Source organism: Ambystoma mexicanum, chromosome 3q (genome assembly GCF_040938575.1).
Source record: "Ambystoma mexicanum isolate Mex_15411 chromosome 3q, UKY_AmexF1_1, whole genome shotgun sequence".
Taxonomy (NCBI): Eukaryota; Metazoa; Chordata; class Amphibia; order Caudata; family Ambystomatidae; genus Ambystoma; species Ambystoma mexicanum.
The window spans coordinates 32,461,262-32,477,054 of NC_090926.1; the positions used below are offsets into that span (position 1 = coordinate 32,461,262).

At 45.2% G+C, this 15,793-nt stretch overlaps 1 protein-coding gene across 1 annotated transcript in view; it reads right to left on the minus strand.

Moving 5' to 3' along the window:
- POLR2F (RNA polymerase II, I and III subunit F) overlaps positions 1-15,793 on the minus strand; it is a 156,702-nt gene that overhangs the window by 124,822 nt on the left and 16,087 nt on the right. The gene's annotated exons all lie outside the window — the stretch shown is intronic.

Sequence of the window (15,793 nt, forward strand, 5' to 3'; positions counted from 1 at the left end):
GCCATGGAAAAGCCCCACAGAACATGCCTACTGGGCCACACCCCATTCAAGCACAAGAGAAGAGGACGCAGAGTCTTGTAGACGAGTCCTGTAAGCGTTTCAATATCAAGGACACCCATGCAGACTCCACACCCCTACAGAGGAGCACCGCTCGGTGCAAGCAGGTATGTGGTGGCTCCAGTGGAATGGGAGGCAGGCAAGGGAAAAGCGGCAGTAGTGGCTAGAGAATGAAGAGAGGGTAGAGATGGAGGCAAACCCTGCAGTGGTGAAAGAAGAAACCCCCGAGTGTGGAGAGATCGGGAAAGAAGGACAAACCCCAGGCTTGGGAGTGAGAAGGAGCAGAGCCGCAGAGTGGGTAAAGAGACTGAAGACCTCAGACTGAGGAGCAAGAAAGGCTAAAGTCTCCCCGAAGTGAGAAGGACAGAGTAACGTAGATTCGGAAGAGAGGCAAAATAAGCCTTGCTCGAGTACTTGGATGGCACTTCAGCACGACACAAACTGTATGTAGGGAACTGTAAACATAGGCAGCGGCCCATGGCAAAGAGACACAGGGTTGGGGGTAAGAAGCCAGCAGCCATCACTTTCAATGGGCAATTCCCAAAAGCATGTCTGTTATTTTGTCATTTCCTTTAAAGGCATAAATTAGATTTGCAAAATTGATTAGTCAAATAAAAATGTTGTCATTAGCAATCCAACGGTATAGTATTAGCAATTTTGTTAGGGCATTATTTTCAAATGAATGGGAAGTTAATTGCAATCAATAAAGACCAATAGTATTTCACACTTAGTCTTTGTTTCAAATAAGTAAAAGCCACCATATGATGCTCCAAATATCTTCTGAGCTTTTAGAACATGGTTAGATTTTCTTTTTAAAATTATTTGACTACAAATACTAGAATGCAAAGTGAGGTGATCTTAAAAGGCAGGACTTGCTATACAAGTTATAACTGACAAACAACAGATCGGCCGGTCTGTCAAAGTTAAATACTTTTAGTACTACTACACTGAAGTCAGCTCACGGTTATGCATTAAAGGTGCAGTTCACATTTTATTTTTACATGAGCTGCAAGCCCAGGGACTACGCTGCTGGACGGTGTCCTCCTGTGTGTTTTCAAAGAATTTACAAAACAAATACACTGCTGCCTCCATTTGAAGTAAACCGTGCCACAGTCAGGGCTCAACCAAGGTTGCACAGCTATGAGGTCACTCACGTTTTATACAGATTCTTGGACATTAAAGGGTGTGCACCTTTTACACTGTGCCAACAAAAGAATAGGACTGCTGTTCTCCTGTGCACTTTGCTCATTTGGGAAAGACAATTGTAACAACATTTTAAATGTAGAATATGCCCCCCTCTTGTGAAGGCACTTCCCTTCACATAATGTCAGACTCTTCCCACTTTTTTCTAGGACTGGAGCCTGGACAGCTTAATATTTAGTTATGAGTTTTTTTTAATGAAGGTAATGATTACCAGCCAACTAAGCTGTGTGAGCTTTTCCCCTTAGGAAACTTTTACAGATAAACATGGTATAAAAACCTGACAGACTGCAGGCACAGCATGTTAACCAAACAAGTGTGCCCCCTATCTCACCTGAGTGCCTAGGCCTTAAAACGAATACAGAAACGGAGCAGGAGCCACCCCCACCCGACCCGCCCACAGCAAGCAGCCCAGTAGCACAAGCCCGCCAGTATGCTATCCAATACCATTTACCCAGTATTTTGCCTTCAAAATAAAATGCCTTCAAAATGCATGGTTGCATTCAGTACATTCGTTTTTCCATATATTCTGAGGGAGTCATCTGTAATATATCCCATATCAATGCGCTTATAAGCCAGGTGATTACAGAGAATATTAAAATAAAAAGAATTCTGTTCACCAATCTATTTTTTTCTTTATTAATCTACTTTTTGAATATCACATTTAAACAAAGTGATAATCATCTCGATCGGTTTATTACCTCCTGTATTAACAATAGACATCAGCTGTCTGCAATACATGCATTAGAATTTATGATATGATCAGCAGATCACGCCCACTTAACTTTCTGCACTCTAGATCAGCGTGTAATGAAACAGATTACATCAAAAAGATTGGGGGTCACACTGGTCCCGACGTCCCCATGTCCATGGCAACTCTTGCGCCTGCTGACACGGAGATGCTGCACAACCACCGGGGCCACTTACTATTGGTACGCCACATCAAAACATTCACAAGTGAGACACCGCTATTATGTTTAAAACCGACAAATGCAAACAAGTTTATAACGTATAAATTGGCGGGCTTCTTTACCAGTTGGGGCACAGGAGATCAACCTTGCACGCATATAAGAGATTGTATCTTCATGCCGATCAGAGGTAAGCTGTCCCGTGTATTGAGATAAGCTCATTCGAAAGGTACGGAAAGCCACGTTGCTGGGCACATTTATTTTGTACAATCAACTGCTATTTGACCAAGATTCTCTAGCACACCCATTACAGGGATCAAAAGGATAGTACCCTTGCCTAATGAACAATAAACTCAGCTTCCACAGCTTTTCACATGACAGGGCGAGTGGATCAAGGCCAATGTAATAGATTCACCATTCCACATTAGAATACAGAGTGTTGTTGCAAGTATTACTGGTATGTTTGGAACAGACAAATGGGTCTCTATTACAGAACTGCGCAATGTTTCATTTTCAATAAGAAATCTACATTGATGGATTTAAGATAAAGTGGTGTGAGAATTGCTTTAAGGCAAGCGTATTCTACAAGTCTGAAGTGAGATTGATTGTTTAACAGGTACGCTTTAATATCTACTATGTTACTTTTTATTTTGTGAATTATAATACTGATCAGTATACTGTTAGTAGAAGTTGTTATACAACTGTCTTATTTTTTTAGAGCCTGCCCTGAAAAAGGACCCAGAGTCCGAAATACATTGGCCAGGGCTTCTGCAAATAACTTTTTGAATAAAGAGAATCAGTTCTGGATAATTTCAAGACTATTGCAGTTTCATTTCTGCAACTAAAAACACAATTACTAACTATGAAGTAGTATTCACTACGCATCAGACATATCCATGTTCAGTGAGAGTTTAACTGACCAACTTTTGCCTCTAATATATCACTTATATATCACTCACTTAAGCATGTATAGTGTGGTCTATCAAAAAGAAAAATGAAAAAAATCCCGATTTTTTTTTTACTCTGTGGTCACCCTGCTTATGGGGTATATTGGGATCCCAATCATCTGGGGAGAGGGAGGGGCGGGACATGAACCTTATCTTAGACAATGTGCTAGACAGATCGGGCACTACACCTCGAACTATGTCCAGAGCCGCTCACCAACTCCGCACACACATGGCCTCCGTTGGCCTATGTGACGCCTGGAGAGCACTCCACCCGCTAACTAGGGAGTACACTTTCTATTCCTCTGTGCACGACAGCCGCACTAGAATATACTTATTCCTCATAACAACGGAACTTCTAGGGAAAACCTCTGGCATGCAGATACTACCACGCACACTCTCAGACCACTCCCCGGGGGTAATTGAGATCACGATGCAACCTGCCCGCCCTCAACACTTCAAATCAGAGGCACTACAGGATGTAATCATCCTGGCAGACTTCAACACATTCTTTGATAGCAACAAGCGCCACGAAACAACTGATGGGATCCGATGGGAGGCCTTTAGGATTTTTATTAGGGGGATGTGTATCTCCAGGGAGGCAGGTGCCCTAAGAGACATCAAGAATTCCCTACAACGCTCTGAAACCAAACTCAAGGAACTGGAGAATCCATACAGCTCTGCCCCCACCCCAACCATATTGGCGCAGATAAGGTCGGAACTAGAATCCTTTGAGTCACATGCCCTCAGGGAGGTGTGTTACTATGCCCGGCCCACTGCGGCACGGAAATATGGCGAGGGTGAACGACCTAGTCGTACCCTGGCCAGGCTGGCCCGAATTGAGGGAGGCAGATCTCGCGTCGACGGTATCAAGGATGACAGCGGCACACAGCTCTGGTCTGACCAATCCATCCTTGAGACGTTTGCCGAATTTTATGCCGCCCTCTACAGTCCACAGTGCGAGCACAACCTGCATGACCTCGGCCTCCTGCTGGATCAAATCCCCAGGACCTATATATCTCGCTCCATCAAAGAGCAGCTAGATGCCCCCATCACCCCCGATGAGATAACCAAGGCCATCTCAGCCCTTCCTAAAGGCATGGCTCCCGGGCCGGACGGCCTAACCGCTAAATTTTATCAAGAACATGTTGCACTGCTGACCTCGCGCCTGCACAAAGTCTGGACTGACTCGCTGCGCCTGGCCACTCTTCCCCAATTCCTGCGTGAGGGCATTATAACCGTGCTACCCAAACCGGGCAAGGCCCTGGACGAGTGTGGCTCCTATAGACCCCCTCTCCCTTATAAATACGGACACTAAAATATTTGCCAAGGTCATCGTAAACAGGTTCCTCCCCATCATGTCACACCTGGTCCACCCAGACCAAAGCGGCTTCGTCCCTGCTCGCTCCACTGCCTTAAATATCCGACAGCTATTTAATGTCATCTCTAGGATTGACCCCAAGGCTAAAGCGGTGGCCGTCACACTGGATGCCCAAAAAGCTTTCGATATGGTCTCCTGGCAATACATGTGGGCGGCACTAGAGAAAATGGGAATCAGTCCCTGATTACTTTCCGTCAAATTGCTGTATACAAACCCAGCAGCGAGAGTTCTGGTCAACTCTCACATGTCCGCTCCCTTCACCCTTTATAGGGGAACACGCCAGGGATGCCCATTCTCCGCCCTGTTTGCAATGGTTATTGAACCCATGGCGAATAGCGTGAGGCACAAATATGCCTGCAAGGGAATACGCCTGCGCGACACCTGAAATCATATTGCTGTATGCGGATAACGTTCTCCTGTATGTCAGAGAGCCCTTCGTCCATCTAGACCCGATCATCCGCGAGATAACAAAAATCGGTACGCTCTCCGGTTTCACTATAAACTATACCAAGTCAGACATTTTTCCTCTCACAGCCGCAACTCCCCAACCGACATGCGAATTCCCACTCCGGTGGTCCCCGGGAGGCATCAAATATCTCGGGGTCCAGGTATCCCTATCGAGATCCTCCTTATTGGCTGACAACTATATCGCCTCTGCGTGATATGCAGAATCCAAGATGACTAGATGGCGCAACCTGCCCCTGTCCCTCTCGGAAAGACTGCCCCTGATCAAAATGATAATAGTCCCGAAGCTTCTATACATATTTGCTAACATCCCGCTCTGGCCTGGGAAGCACTATTTCACAAACCTACACGCCGAGTGTGCCCAGTTTTTGTGACACCCTGGCGCCATCCGCAGGAAGTGGCAGCACATGATTACCTTACGAGAGAGAGGGATTCAATGTCCCAGACCTCACTCACTATTGGATAGCCGCGCAAGCCCAGCACGCAACACATTGGTATTCATTTTCAAACCCCCCACGCCCCTCATGTCAAAATCAAGATCCTTGCAAGCGAGGAGGTAAACATTCTGTCCCCAATTCTTTACCACTCATACCAAACTGACGCGCCAGCTGATCCGGTGGCCACCACGATCATGGCATGGAGGTTGATTTTGCAATCCCACTCTGAATGCCGCCCGTATTACAAGTGGCTACCCATATGGCTATTCTCTGGCCTTGCCCCCACACAAGACAAACTCCTCATGCGACACTGGCTGAACTTAGGATATCGGGCTCTTTCTGATCTGTTCCCGGAAGGGAAATTCATCACCCCACAGTCATGGCAGCTGGGACACTCTAATACAGCATTGGAACTGCTGCAATACTTCAGGCTCAGGGCGGCAATACGTGCAATGTGGCCCTCATATCCTAATGAACCCTCGGAATCCCCCGAGATCTGCTACATAGCTAACTCTGCAGGAGCTAAGGGCATAATATCTGCCCTTTATAAGCTACCCATGGCGAAATCGGCGGAACCATCCCACAAGCTTCGGGAAGCATGGAGCAATGAATTAGGGTTGGCAATTACCGATGCAATGTGGGCCAAAATGTGCATACATACACGTAAGGTCTCCCTCAATTCCAGATTCAGATGCATGCAATATAAGCTTCTCAACCGCCTGTACTACACCGCTCAGAGTGGGGAAATTCACACGTAACCAACCCCATGTATGCCCGAAATGCAAATCCGGTGAAGCTGACCATACCCGTATGTTCTGGTCCTGTGGGACACTGGCTCCATTCTGGGATGCTGTATTGGAGGCCTTCTCGGAAATGGTGGGATTCCGGGTTGATCCTGACCCCCTTGCTGTGCTCTTTGGGATGTAGGAGGGAAGTGGGGCAAAGAGTTGCCAGGTTCTTGAGTGTCGGGGCCATGATGGCAAAAAGATGCATTTCACAGTGCTGGAAACGTTGCTCCCCCCCTGCATTTGAGATGTGGTTAAAGGCCCTTACCTGGACGCAAATGTGTGAAGAGGACTACATCAATTCCTTGCCTGTGAATGCTCGCCCCAAAAATGTGTGGACAGAGTTTTGTAGTTACCTGAACAATAAAGCTGACTTAGAGCTCCTATCCTCGCCCCTGACACCGGACCGGGCAGAGGCGCAGTCCGGCCCTGGGTAACTCCGGTAGGCCTATTCCACCAGCTGCTGATATGCTCATATGCTGCCCGTGTACTGCCTACTCTAAATGTGTTAACTGTAAAATGCTAACTGACCATGCAATGTGTTCTGTACCTGCCACTGTTCCTTGCCAATAAAGAGAAGTTTAAAAAAAAAAAAAAAGAAAAAAAAAGAAAAAATGAAAAAACTGAAATGCCCTAAATTTTCTCTGAGCAAGCAGATCAAAATCTGTTCTTACATAGTGGATGAAAATTAAGCACCTCGCTCCACCAATCATCTGGTCCGTTGCAACAAACGTATGCACACACAGAATATAAACCACCACCACCCACCCACCAAAACTGAGTTTACCTTTCAGATTGTTATCAGGAAGCTCTATTCAGTCTGTACTTCTACAGATCTACTGCAACACCATCCCTGTAGTAAGCCTCCAGAGCTGGCTTTGCTCTATAATTAGGATTGCATTGTAGATTTGCACCTCTGGTAGAGAGTTGGCCAAACTGTTTTCAGAGCCTTATATCCATGTGTCCATTCATGCAGTTAACGTTTTACTTTTTACAGACACTCAACCTGGGCTCGCAAAGTCTAATCGCCCATTTGTTGATTTTATGAAGAGCGAGCAACATTTGCAGGGGATGCTTGAAACGTTAAAATTTACTTTGTTTGTAGTAAACGTCAAATAAAAGTGTTACTGTGCATGGCTGAACTCTGGGTAGCAACAGTGTGCCAAACAATGTTGTTTGTATGCACTATTTTAAAGAAAGCACATTTAAAAATATTTTCATCTGTTGCAGAGGTAATTTTTCTTAGGTCAAGCAGGTAAACTAAGTTACTGGACATGCAGGTCTAACAAAATTTTAAAGAGTTTGCAAGGCCTTCCTCCTCTCGCGAATGTCTCACTTCAGTGGTATACAAAAAGGCTGTACTGTTGCTTATTTTATATGTCTTGGGAACAAATAATTTCTGGTGACATTATAAATAAGAGTACAACATTGCTATTCAAATGGGTTTGCTAATCAAGAACCTTTTAATTAGCAAACTCTGCTAATCAATTTTTGAAAACAAATGTATGCCTTGCAAAGACACTACCACCTTTGCTAGAGGACCCTGTGCACCATCCGAGGGTCCTGCCTAAAAAACAAAGCTCCCTGGGCCTACAACAGACAACTGCCTGCAACTGTGGAAGCCACCTGGAGCACTGTGATTGGTTCCCAGAGGGACATGTGATACACACTCTTCCCTGGGTGAACAGTCCGTGCGTCTGTAGCCAAGGTCCAAAAGCAGCAAAGGGACGCTCCCTTTTTGGACCTGTGAAGGCTGAAGGGCCTAGGGCCAAAACCCCTGCCCAAGCCAGGACTTCGCTGAGTTCACCCTTTACCAAACAAACTCCTGCTTCCATCCATTGGGTTCCTTACACTCATTGACTATCCTTTCACCACGGAGCACCGGTTACCTCACAGGACCATTGCTATTTTGTCCCAGTTAACTGTCTTTTAGTTGCCAATAGCCCAACTCAGAACATCCACCTGCTTCTACTCAGCCAACCACATTCTCATTCATTCCCTATCTGCACCCTTTCTTCATTGTCTTCACAGGCCTATTTCTTCTACTCTTCATTGTGCATCTCGACTTCACTAGTCTTCCTCCTTCTTGCTCTTCACCTTCTTCAACCTTCAGTCTCAACTTGGTGCAACCTCGCCATTATCCTCCAGCCTCCCCATCTTGTTCCTTACCCTCTGCGCCCCCCCTCAAATAAGACCCTCCTGTGCGCCCAGGATCGCCAACCTCACCTATGCGCCTCACATACTGGACAACACCTGCTCCTCTCTCCCACCTCCATTCACTACTTCACTTGGCCTCTGCAACACGTCTCCCTACATCACTGACCTCTTTGATTTATCCTCAACTTTCAATTCTTGCTATTACAGAAACCTGGATCTCCTCATAACCAGCAGCTCTCCACAAGGACTGCTTCCTTCTCCCACTCTCCCCAAACTGTTGGAAAGGGTGGTAGTGTGGGGTTTCTTATCAAGAAGGACCTCATCACTGTCCGTTCACCCCCGTGTGATATCAACTCTTCCTCTTGAATATGCCACTATTTAACTCCTCCCACTGATATGGCAGTGTATCGATGGTTTAACCTCCCCAAGCACTCTGCATCCACCTGGTTTGAACTCTCCCTCCTCCAGCTATCTGGCTACTCACTCTAAATCAAGCCTACCCACTACGGTGGGAACCAACATCGTTCACTACCTCCCCTAACCTGAACGATGCGAGGATCTCTCTCCTGTCTCTTTCCCATATTCATGGCTTTTCCGTGGACCGTGCTTGCTCTGACTTTCACCATGCACTTAAAACTCAAAATAAACAAGTGGCATGCCCTACGACGCTGGTGCAAATTAAGAACACCCCCACTACTCCTAGCCTATGAAGATTCCCTGGCTGCCCCAACATCTGAACTGGGCTGTCAAATCCTCCTACTTCACAAACCTAATCTCTGCCCTTCGCAAACACCCCAACAAACTTTCATCTATCCTCCAATCTTATATCCATCACCTCCTGCTTTTCTGCTAATGACTTTGCTCACTACTTGTCCTTTAAGATCTCTACAATTCAGCTTCTCTCCCCCTTACTGCGTACTCAAATATTTCTCTCCTACCTATAATTCACTGTGCCAGTCCATCTTACGCTCCTTCAACCCCTTTGCTTCCCAACTGGTCAAAAATGTAGTCTCTATCACTTGCCTTTATCTTGATCAGCTCTTTATCCTCTCCCCGCTGGACTCTTCCCTGCCTCCTTCAAATCTGCAACTGTCCTGGCCCCATTGGGAAAAAAAAAATACAAAAGTAAAAATAAAAAAAAACACACTTGGCTGACCCAAACATCCGAACAAACTATTGCCCAGGTGCTCTCCTTAACCATTATTCAAAACTCCTTGAGTGGATGGTCTTCGACTGGATCACCAAGTGCCTTGGGGATAATGGCCTTGGAGATGCATTGCAATCTGATTTCCGTAGTAAACACTCCAAGAGGTGACAAGACAAGATGCTGGTTAGCTATCCAAGCACAAATGCTCTCTTTTGAAGTTCCTTCTCCTAGATTACATCAATGGTCTTGCTCCTCGTTATGTGTCCGATTGTATCTCAGTTTACTCAGCATCTTATTCCTTCTGATCCTCCTCTGCACTCAGCCTCACCATCCCATACCCTCCACGTACCTCCTCTCGCTTTTGCTCTGTCTTCCTACTCTGCTGCTCCACTGGAACGTATAGTCCATAACAATCAAAACCAGCTCAACTATGGACTTCTTCAAAGCTGGTCTTAAACTTCACTTACTTGCTAAAGAGGAAACTCCCCCCATGCCCTATACATCCTCCCTACCTTTCCCTGCATATGCTTCCAGTGACGCTTAGCATTTGATACATTTAAATAGGGGTCCTCTTCAGTGTGAAGTACTTGTCCCCTTGGGTTAATTTAACGGACATATTTTTCCGTTTGTTTTGTGCCTGGTATACGACCCACCTTTTCACACCCTTAAAGTTGGTTCTCATCTTTGTGCTATTGTACAGGCACCCTTTGTGGGAATGCCTCTGCCATCTGTAAATGTGAAAGTCATTCTGTTTGAAATGAACATCCCTGTTCTTCAAATAAATACAAAAGCAGCCGGCACCAAAGCAATTCTGGAGGGCTGTGTTGCAGTTGGCCCACTCTAACCAGATGGCATGGCATCTCGGGTCGGAGAAGACACGAAAGACTCTCCAGTTGATTTTACTGGCCCAGAGTTTATGCTGAAATCAAACACTTCTATGCCAGCTGTCCAATTTGCCAAAAGACGTCTCCGGGTGAGGTGCCCAAGGCCCCAAAACAACCACTACAGATTATAGAAGTCCCCCTTTCTCAGTCAGCCCCTTGGAAACCTCGACATTGGTAAATGTTTAGTAATTGTTGACTATGCAACCCGACAGATGGAGGTTTGAGAAGTAACAACAAAAGTCATCCACAAGGTACTCCATACATAGTTCACTCGAGGGGCTAGCCAGCTGAAATTCTAAATGACCAGAGAAGTATTTTTAGGTCTAAACTGTCGGGCAACATGTAGACGCTGATGAATATAAAGAGACTCATACCACGATATACAATTACCAGAGCAAGGGGCGAGTGGAGATATTCAAACCAGCGAGTTGAAAAGATGAGCGGCCATCCAATGTTGAACAAAACTGAAGAATAGATTGAAAAATTATGCAGACTGGTCTGAATTCAGTCAAAAAAAGCCCAGGCCCGGCAGGAGGTGGTGTACAATAAGAAATCCAGATTACGTACGTGGGAGAGACAGCGATGCGCTTACTCCCCACTACACAAAACAAACTGGCCAGATGTCATGACTGAAGAAGTCTCCCATTTCACTACGTCCAACAAGCCGATTGTTCACATTGTAGAACTGTGAAGGTCTCTGACAAACTAAAAGCCTGGAAAGAAAAAAAAAAAAGGCAATTCTCAACTTGTGCTGATGTATGCAAAACATCAGTGGGCTGCTCCTGCCAATTGAAGTTCATGAGGTCACCATATCCACGGGTCTTGACACAACCAGTCATCATGCACTAGCTGAGCTGATTCGAGGGTACCCAAATGTATTTTGCACAAAATCCACACCTTCTGTGAATGTGATATGCCTTTGACTACCAAAGACCTACAATACTAGCCGATTTTGCATTGATTTCCAGCACCTCAACAGAATCTACTGGTTCAATGCTAATGCGATGCCTCTGATGGACCAGTTGATCGAGACCTTGGTGAGAAAGAAAGCTTATTTCTAGCTTAAACTAAAATGATGGGAAATACCCAAGTGTACTGCGATGCTGATTGGGATTTAGTAAAGTAATTGCAAGTCGCGCTGGAGACTAATTGGGTATTCCCCGACACACCTCTTCAATAAAGCAAACGTGTACAAGCACAGAGTCTCACTCTGTCCCTCACTCAAGAAATCAGTCATTTACCAGTGTTCACCAATGTATTGTAACTGCATTTGAGGATAGTAGTAACTTCTTTTATTAGAAAAACAAAGTGCAAATACCATCATTTGACATTTACAAAGTGTCAGTAACATTAATTCAAGAAGATCAAATCGAAAAGCACATGACTCTGGTTAGACTGTGGTGAAGTAATTGATCCTGAGGGCACATATATTCAGCCCAAAATACAAAGCTCAACATTTAACAGGTCTCCAAACATAAGTCAATGGGTTAGTGAGCTAATTGTCCCAAATAAAAAGGATTTATTGTGTGTACACATAATTGGTCTATAACTCGATTACAGGTGGCAGTAATGAGATCTATTCAGTGCGCAAACTCTGCCAACACAAAGTAATGAGAAGAAACAGCTTGATCCCGATCAGTGGAGTAGGGACTGCTAGGTTTTCTCCACACTTGCCAGTACTATGCGAGTATTGGTAATGTTAAGCGCTGCAGTGAAATTCGAACTCTGCAGAAAAAGCCAGATACTGAGTTGTTGAAAGAATATTGATGCGTAAAATACTGGTGTCCCACTGTATGTCTAGCTTAACCTGATAAAGGGATGATAGCAGGTAACCCTAGAGGAAAAAAAAAAAGGAACCCAAGCCACTTCCTCCACTCCTGAAGGCCCGTTTCAGTTCACAGCATTGCCTTTTGGTCTTCACAGAACCTGGTCCCATGTCACTCATTTGCTGGTGCTTACCTCAAAGACATTTTCATCTTCTGTGCCACATAGGAGAATCATTTTAAATATTTAACGGCGGTCTGATCAGTTACAGAAGGCCCATCTAACGGCTAAGCTGGCAAAGTGTCACCTGGCTCAGTCCAGTGTAAAGTATATGGGATTTCAGGAAGGCTATAGACAAGTTCTACCGCAGAAAGTCAAAGTTGAAGCAGTACAGTACAGCTCCTATGCCCATTTGAAAAATGAATGTACAGGCTTTTCGCTGCCTTTTAGGCTACTACCGGGAGGTTCATACCGAATTTCTCGGAAAAAGTCAGACCCTTAACTGACAAACTGGTAAATAGTCAGCCTAATATCGTCAAGTCACACACCAGTGCCTAAATGGCTTTCTATCAACTGAAGGAGGCTCTTAGCAGAAGCACAGTGTTAAATCATGCCTGACTTTACCCTTCATATTTAGGGTACCTTTATTGGTCTTGGGGTGGGACTGTCGCATGTACAGGAGGGAAAGGAGAAGCCAACCATGTTCTACAGTAGTAACCTATTTCTCAAAGAGAAGAATTATGCAGTGGTCGAGTTATGTTTAGCTGGGCTGTATTCAGTCTGCGATACTATCCAACTGACTGATAGTTAAACCATTCATGTTTGTCTGGAGGGTGAAGAACAAGGGCACTAATCCTTTTATCCTGAGATGGTGCTTGGCCCCACAACCATACTTGTTTAGATTTTATCATAGGCGGGGGTTAAGCAGGCAAATGTAGAGGTTCTATCCTGGCATCCTCAGTCAGATCGTGGCCAAGACGGGGAAGTCTACTTGAGAAGGGTGGAGGTGTGCAACAAGTTCAGTAGCCTGGCCTGGTTACAAGGGGATAGGATCCGTCTATGCCTGGGATGGGAGGCGTACAGGGATGGAAGTCAGAGCCAGCCCAACCCGAGAGGAGGATGGTTGCAGCTGTGAGGGGCCCAATACCTGTTCCCACCCTAAGGGCCTGTATCGGTATGTGCAGTACCAACTTGCATCACCCCATGCCTCCTGAGAAAGATGCTAGCCAAGTTCCCTTTCTTTCCTAGAAGAAAACGAATGCATTAGCGGTATGGAGAGACCACACATCACCACCCCATGCTATCTGGCTACACTTGTATGTGGCCCAGAATCAGCAGGGAGAGAGGCAGTAGACTGAGGAATACAGTTTCCACGGCTGCCCGATATATCATGCACTCCCCCCATTACAAGCACGCACCATAGTATAGCAGCTGTTCAAATGCCTGACTGAGCAGCATTCCCACAGCAAACGTCCACTTACTTTGGAGATTGCAGCAGCACAACTACACCGCCGACCACCATTGTCGCAACACATCGGCCCCACATGGTGAAAAGTGAAGGGGATAACCCACCATTTGTAACTTTCAGTGTTTGTAACATCTCCCGTGCAGGGAAGACGGGTCCAGGTTAATCAAGGCCAGTGATCCAATGGGAAAATACGTGCGGTAGAGGGTGGGGAGTATAAGAAGGGCAACAGGAAAAAGGAAATTGTGGGTTGTTTGGGTGATGTCAGAAGGAGGAGGAAGGACAGTGAATTGGAGTGTTGAGCTGATTTTTGGAAACAGTGACATATTGGTTGGTGAGAGTAACTGGTGGTGATGTACATGCAAGGCCAATGAAAAAGTATTAAAGGCAATACTAGTGTGGAAGAGGGAGTAAAAACATTGACGATTGGAGGCAGGAGCAAGAGAGAGTTTGGAGGAAGAGAGGTCAAAGACATAGGGAGAAGGAGAAACAGTGGATAAGAGGATGAGAAATGAGAGATTGATAGAAAGAAAATGGGGAGGGACATCAGGGCATGAGAGGGGAAACAACTGAGTGGGGCTTCCTTACCACAACCTTACCATTCCTTTAGAGTGTTGGGTCAGTCTAGGAATTAAGTCCCTGAGGGAACTTGGGAGTCAAAACTTCAAAAGGCGAAAGCAGACAGTAGGAAGAAAGACTGTATATACTAACCCAAGGACATGGGACGCCTAGGTTAGAGAGCAACTGGTGCATTTAGACGAGAAAGAGGGGTGGTCCTAGTGCCCCGCCAAAACTCAATGAAAACCCTTGAACCTTCTCTGCGAGTTGAAGTGTTCCTTGAACCATATGTGGCACAGACATCAAATTCTTAACATATAAGAAATGCATGAGTGCTTGTGACCTTCAGGCGACTTAAAAGGCAAGGGTTTTCAGCCCTGAGGTTGTGTTCTCTGTAAACAACTAAACAGTATACATTGTAAAAATCAAGAATTTAGCAGTGAAGTGGCTCAAAAAGAAAGAAAAAAAAACATTCCACAAATGAAGAGAACACAGGGATAATTATGGAGCAATTCCTGAATTTACGGCCATCATGTACACAAAAGTGGGTTAGGCAAGCCCACAACCTGGCCAAGGAAGGCGTTCTGGAGCTACCGACTACATACCAGAACGCTGAGGTAGGGAGAATAAACCTGCTTATGGGAACTCTAAGACCAGCAACAAGCCATTTCAAATGCAAATATTGACAATTATATGAAGTATTTATGGAAAAGAAGGAAACGACCATGGGGTCCGGAAAAGCAAAACAGCTGATTGAGAAGACAGTGGAAAGACAGACAAATGCTAGCATTCACCAGTAGTCAACCAGTGAGGTGTGTATAGTTAGAACAGATCGCTGTAGGTTGTGCACGGAAGAGGCAAAGAACCTCAGGATATTGGCCATGTGGAAGCATATCAGTGATTCAGAGAAAAAAATATACATGAAACCCTTCAGCCTACCAAGGTCAATATTTGGACTATGAAGAGCCAACATTGATCAAAGAAGAAGATCAGGCGCCATCAGAGGAATAACTATATTTAGTGTTCCTGGCAATATCTATCCAAAACGATGGGCCGCCATTAGATATTTAAAAGTAGAGAAAGACTCCAATCCTTTATGACAGACTGGGGCTGAAAACAAGAAAACGAATGCCAGTGGATCCAGGAAGAAAACGACCCAGGCTTCTGACTCAGTGGAACAGTAGGAGTTCATGAAACAAGTCCCATTGAAAGAAGAGGTGCATCAGCAACTTGAACTGAATACCTCGGGACATTGACTTCCATAATCCAAGCAACTGCTCAATCACCCAGAAAGAAGAGACCCAACTTAAAAGCAAGTAACAAAGTACTAACCAAGAGAACAAAGCAAGAATATAAAAAGGGGACCATTGGAAATAAGCCCCTTAGCATTCCAGAGCTAGCTCGAAATGGTGGAATTATTAGGGGGTATGCAAAAGCTATGCAGTTACTTCCAAGAGAAAATAGTAAGACCATACCAGCTTTGCCTGGTTGCCCCACTTTTTTAAAGCTAAAGGAGAGGGTAAATGGTGACATGCCTACATCACTCATCACAAACACCAATAAGAACTTACAGTGTTGCACGTGTGCAAGCAGAACCATTACCATTCTTCCTTTTTAAGGCAGGAGAAAAGCAATAGCAAG